This window comes from Psammomys obesus, unplaced genomic scaffold, assembly GCF_907164565.1.
Source record: "Psammomys obesus unplaced genomic scaffold, mPsaObe1.curated_primary_1811, whole genome shotgun sequence".
Classification (NCBI taxonomy): Eukaryota; Metazoa; Chordata; class Mammalia; order Rodentia; family Muridae; genus Psammomys; species Psammomys obesus.
Window position 1 is genome coordinate 919,721 of NW_026590405.1, and position 6,000 is coordinate 925,720.

The window sequence follows — 6,000 nt, forward strand, 5'->3', positions numbered from 1 at the left end:
AAAATAGACACTTGTTTAATTTCAATGCTCATTACTTGATGTCCATAGCAGAAAAACTCCCTACCTGGAGAGAAAAAGAAAAAGACCTCTCTTTTTAAAAGGAGAGATAAGATCTGTTTTAAAGGCATCTCTCATTCAAGTTCAACAAAGCAATCCTGTCCAATTTTTCTTTAATAATGTGAAATCTGAGAGTATCTTCAATATAATTCCAAAACCCATTCTCCCAGGAGAGAAAGTTTGAAGGACAAAGGGAGTGGTGAGGGAGAAACGGGTAGGGAGAAACTGCTTCAGGACCATGGACAGTGGACCCACGACTGGCCAGTGAGTCTCGCTATAGAGGCTAGGAGCTGCCCCTAAATCTACTGCATTTCAGCAAAAGCTTGGGGGGTGATGTAATTTCAGTGTATGAAATGGCACTTTTATTATATTCCAGAGCACCAGTCTCCTTCACCAAGGGGATACACAACACGTCTACCAATTTGCTTCAGTCATCTCCTTTACAACAAAGCTCTGAGGTTTCTGGGCAAATAGAAATGGCTTTGCCCCTGACACATCCAGAACTCGCTGAAACCCGACACAGAACCCAACCCCCATTGCCTGAACCGTTTCAAGGACCTGACAGAACTTTTACACTGGACATCTGCAGCATGTCCTCTGGTATTCACCAAGGTGCAAAGAACAGCCTCTTTAAAACAGGTAACAAGGCCTGACATGGTGGGACATGACTATAGTCTCATTTGGAAGGCTGAGATAGGAAGATTTGAGATAGGAAGACCTGTGCCCAGTGCCCACATGAGGCCAAGAACAGCTCAACCTAAAATCATCAACTTAAAAATGTTATAAGGTTTTAAAAGCTTATTTGTAACTCAATTTTGAGGTTATTGGGCGTGAGAACTTTATAAATGATAATGTTGTCTCACAGTGACATGCTTGGGAACTTGGGTTACAGAACAAGATCTTGACTCAAAAATGACAAGCTAGAACCATGCCTCATGTGTTACATGTTGCATGCCTTTTTTTTCTTATAAAAAGCTGAAAGACGCATAAATCTGTGTGAATTTTCTTCTACCTACAAATGAGCATTACTGGGGCAACACTCGCTCTGAATTTCAGATACAGTGTCTGATATATTCACTTATAAAGATCCTATTTTTAACAAACTTACTTTATTATTTTATGTGTGTGCGTGTGTGTGTGTGTGTGTGTGCGTGCACACACACGGACGTTCATGCAACATGTGCACACATGCATGTCACAGCGTTCCTGCAGTGGTCAGAGGACCACTTTCAGGAATCGGATCATTCCTCCCACCCTGGGTTCCAGGGACTAAACTCAGATCATAAGGCCTTCCAGGCAAGTGCTATTACAGGATAAGCCATCTCACCAGCCTGGGAACTTTTTTCAAAGCTTTGTAATATGAAGCTGTAACTAAATGCATGACGTTATATAAATTCCAAAACATGTGCACTGAGTATGCACTGTGTTAATAATGGCACCTACACAGAAGTTCAAGTGGCAGTGGTGAAAAACGGAAGACCTCAGCCGAACTTAACAGTTAGAAGACCTCAAGCCACCAAGCAGAGCTCCTCCAGCCATCTCCAGAGAGCACTGATCTAACGCACACTCGTCTCTGGAACAAAACGGGCATATCAGATGTTAGATAATAAACCGTTCTTGTCGTGGGAACTAGGGGTCAGTTGGAAGCAGAGACACACCCTGCAGTTCCTCTGGAACTGAAATCACAATTAAGTCCGAAGAAGAGAAATGGGGCACAAGTTTGCCTCAGAAAGCGAGCTAAGTTTCAGTAGGACTGTGTCAGAGAAATGGGTTGAGAGGGAGAATTTGAATGCTAGCTATTCAGTCTGACCTCAAAGGGTCTTTCTCCAAGGCCCTGGCACCCAGGATTCCTTTTGGTGCACCACCCACTAAAAGCTCTCCTCAAACTACAGTACCATTAGTTCACAGACAAAGATAATGAATGAGATTTGAACGTCCACAGAGCTGTAAAGAAAAGTAAAATAACCCTGGGCCCCATCTTCCACTAACTTAAAATTTTCCTTTACAAACCATGCAGTGCAGAGGAAGAAGGGAAACTAGACAACTAAACACTCTCATTAAACAAAACACTTTGGGGGGACAATAGGAAACAGTTCTGAGCACACCTCTTTCCCAAAACAGAAAATATACTGATCAAAAAGAAGAACCAGCGCCTGTCTGGTCTACCTGGTCTCACTCTAATGGATGGCGAAGAAAACCAGAGGAGAGCAAGGAGAATAGAAGGAACGGGAGACTGCAGTGGAGGGGAGAGGAGACGTGGCCGCACCCTGCCCTCGCCCCACATCCATCCCGACTTTCCTTTTTTTCCCAGCTCGCCTCAATCACGAGACATCCGTCCAAGCCTTGCATGTCCCAGTGAGATCACAGCTATTTTACGATGACCCGAAAGCCTGCAGAGTTATGTGTCCACTGACAACTTCTGAATTTGGCGAGCGAGTGGAGAGGCCTGGGCTCTCCTGAGTGGCTCCCCAACGTGGGCAAGGGCCAGTTACCATCAGACTTTCACAATGACCCTAGGCCATGCCTGAATCCAGGCACCTCACCCAAGACCATGCAGGGCCACAGACTGAGCCCCTCGCTGGAAACTTCTGTCTAGGACCCTGCTCTGGTCCAGGATCCACGCCCAAGGGCCACCAGGAACCAGTCTACTCAGGAGCCCGACCATCATCAATCCCGCACTCCCCCTCTCGAATAAGTGATTCCCGCCTCAGCCTGGGATCCCAGGTTCAGCCTGGGAACCCTCCCCCAACCCCCTAGCTCAGCCTGGCATGCTCGCCTCAAGCCTGGGATCCCCAACCTCAGTCCTGCGACCATCGCCTTGGCCTGGGACCCCCCACCTCAAGCCTGGAACCCCGCACTAAGCCCTGCAACCTCAGCCCCCAGCCCTGAGATCTGTGCACTCAGTCTTGGGATCCCCGCCCTCAGCCTAGGACCTCGGTCTCAGCCTAGAACATGGGTCTCAGCCCGGCACCCCCATCTTCTGTCCCGGGACCTCCGCCCTCAGCCCGAGACCCTCATCTCAGCCTGGGACCCTCGCTTCAGCCTGGAGTCCCGGCCCTAGCCCTGAAATCGCCAATCTCAACCCACCTTCCCGGACCCCCAACATCCAGGCTCGGATGAAGTTTTCTGACCGCGAACCGTCGGATCCTCCGGCCTTTCGCGGGGTCTCCGCTGGCCTGGGACGCGGCGTGCGGGCTGCCCCCGCGCTGGAGCCCCCCCCCCCTTCCCTTAAACCCGCCGCCACTCACTCACCTGCCCCGCCGCGGACAGCGAGGCCGCGGGCCAGGTAGAGCCTACGCTGCCGATCGGGTGGGGCAGAGGAGGCGGACACGGCGCGACGCGAAGCCCGAGGCGACCGAGCGGCGGCCGCGGCGTCTCCTAGCTCTGGCGACGGTAAGCAGCGCCTCGAGCTCCGGCCCGAGCACTGCGCGCGGCGAGGACCCGCCCCCTCCGCGCAGCCAACCACTCCCGCGCAGCCCGCCGCCTCTGGCCCCGCCTCGGCCCAAGGGCAGGGCCTGAGAAAGCGGGCGCCGGGATCCTATCGAACTGCGGGACGGTGACCAGCACGGCCAATCCGAACTCGGAAGCTCCTCCGGCTGGAAGCCGTTTAGCGTCGAAGGGCGGTTAGGGTTGGGCGGGGCCCTACTCTAGGGCTGGGAGGAGGCGGGGCCTCTGGGAAGACTAGTCAACTGGCGGGGGCGGGGACAGGACGTGGGCGGGGCCTGGGGCGGGGCCACGAGAAGGCTAGAGGGAAGGGAGTGAATGCGTGGCTGTGAGATGGCTGCGCGGCCTGCATCTCCAGCGCGATCGCCTGCAGGTGTCTGACACTCGCGGCTTTCGGGAAACTGTAGACACCCAGTCTCGAGCGCTGGTATTCTGGGCCGGTCAGTTGGATCCACGGCCCTTCGCGACTGTGCGGGCCTGATCCGTTGACCAGCAAGCTTTTGGCAGAGTGACCCCTCTGCGCGGGTAGCCTTTGCTAGCCAACACAATCCAGACTGCAGAACTTGCATCCAGGTTCTCTCGTGTGCTGGGCCTGCACACCTGCCCACAAATGACTCAAGGCTGAGGACGGACGGAAGAACTGGCTGTGGTGGCTGTTAGAAAACATACCAGGATGTGTGTGTGTGTGTGTGTGTGTGTGTGTGTGTGTGTGTGTGTGTACATTTCCCCTGAGATGTCTTGCTCTGTTTTGTTTCAATTAACTATCGTCTTCATCAGACTAAACTCTTTTATCTGGTTGTGCTCTATTAGTTTAGGCTTATTTCTTTCTGCACAACAGGAAAGTAAAAGAAACCAGGCCATATTGTCATCCCAGCACTGGCACAAGCTGGGAGTGCTGGGACTCTGCCTAAACACCAGTACCTAAACACCCAGGAGCCCAGGGTCGTCCCTGCTGGCTTCCTAAGGCCTTTTGACAGCAGCCTGGTTCAGCCGGAGAAGGCCTCTTTGGACTCAGGGAGCAAGCTCTGCCTTTCACAGGTGGGGAGAGTGATGGGAAGATTTACCTCCAGACTTGCAAACATCTCTGGGATACATGGTTGCTTCTTTGTTGTCAGATGAACAGGCTGGTGAGCAGAGAAGTGGGTTGAAGGTGACATTCTAGCTGAGATGACAAACCTCCTTCAGCCCTGAGGCCTCAAAACCACCATCAACTTGCTTTGGTGACAATGATGATATATAAGCAAAAGAGTCTCTATGTACATATCTCTCTCCCCTCCTCAACCCTCCACCTATTACAATCTTGATCTCTTTTGCAGAGTCGGCAAGACCCTTGTAGGTCTGAAGCCTCATCACAGTAACCACGTGGCTCTTGTCAACACCCAGAGTCATGTGGGTATGATGTCCTGGAATCCACTCTGAGGAAGAAAATTCTGGACTCCCAAGGCAGACATACACAGTAGTCACTTGGGGTAGGTGGGTCAGAAAGGGGTGCATTATTTGTATTCAAAACATCACCTGTGTGATTCAATGACAGCCTTTTAAGGGCCTCGGTGTGGGCAAGAGAGGGCTGTTGCATGCCCTTATCTAGAGGTTGAGTGCAGCAAAACCAGAGAGTATGTGGGCAACACATACTCTTGGGAGAGGGAGGAGTACCCTATGGTAGAGAAAAAGGCAGAGGTCTGGAGAAGGGTGCCTCAGGCACCAGGCTGTGAGCCACTGAGACAAGAATCTATCTGCCTGGGAGATGAACACAAAGAGGTTGAGATCAGCCAGCCAACAAGACCAGACCTAAACAAGGACATAGACTAAGATCCAAAGTGTGTACAGGACCAGAGTGCTCCGGCCGTCGGCCTCCTGGGCTCTGCACAGTGGCTCCGGAGGCTGAAGCTGAAGCAGGCTCTGCCAAAAGCGCTCCCTTCTCCAGATTACAGGTTGCCAGCCTCCTACTCTGCACTCCAGGAGCTGGGGGTGTGGGGGGAGGCCTCAGCTGCCTACATCTCCTCCTGGAAGACACACTTAGTCATTAGGAGAGTAATGATAGTGTTTTCAAAGCAGCATGTTGGACCCTAACAACTTTCAATTATTTCCAGTTCCTGCCAACCCTGGGAAGAGGAAAAGCAGTTCATCTCAGGGCCCCACCCTTGACAGGAAAGACAGTCGAGTAGGCTCTCCCTTCCATATCCTAAGATCTTTGAGAGGCAGGGCAGACAGCCCCACCCCTGGCTGTGGCAGCTGCTTGACCCATTGCCCTCCCTCCACACATCCTGCATCCCTCCAAACACATGCTTCCTGTCTTCCATTAGCACCGCTAGTGCGCTGTCAGCGTGGTCCTTCCCGGGGGAAGTGCACCCAGGGGCTTGCATTTATAAATAAACCCATGGTGTCTTGTTGGGGTGTGGAAAGTGGGGAGCGAAGGAACCTTGTAATTATCATCTGCTTACTGTGATATCAGACCAAGCCCTAGGAAGTTAGAGCACTTGGCCCTTCAGATTGTTGCAC

At 52.1% G+C, this 6,000-nt stretch overlaps 1 long non-coding RNA gene across 2 annotated transcripts in view; it reads right to left on the minus strand.

Moving 5' to 3' along the window:
* Window positions 1-3,499, minus strand: part of LOC129676690 (uncharacterized) — an 89,801-nt gene extending 86,302 nt beyond the window's left edge. For both annotated transcript variants that reach the window (XR_008720106.1, XR_008720105.1), the window contains exon 1: window positions 3,310-3,499. This is a non-coding gene — a long non-coding RNA (uncharacterized LOC129676690). The remainder of the gene's footprint in view (window positions 1-3,309) is intronic.
* Window positions 3,500-6,000: the final 2,501 nt, after the last annotated feature.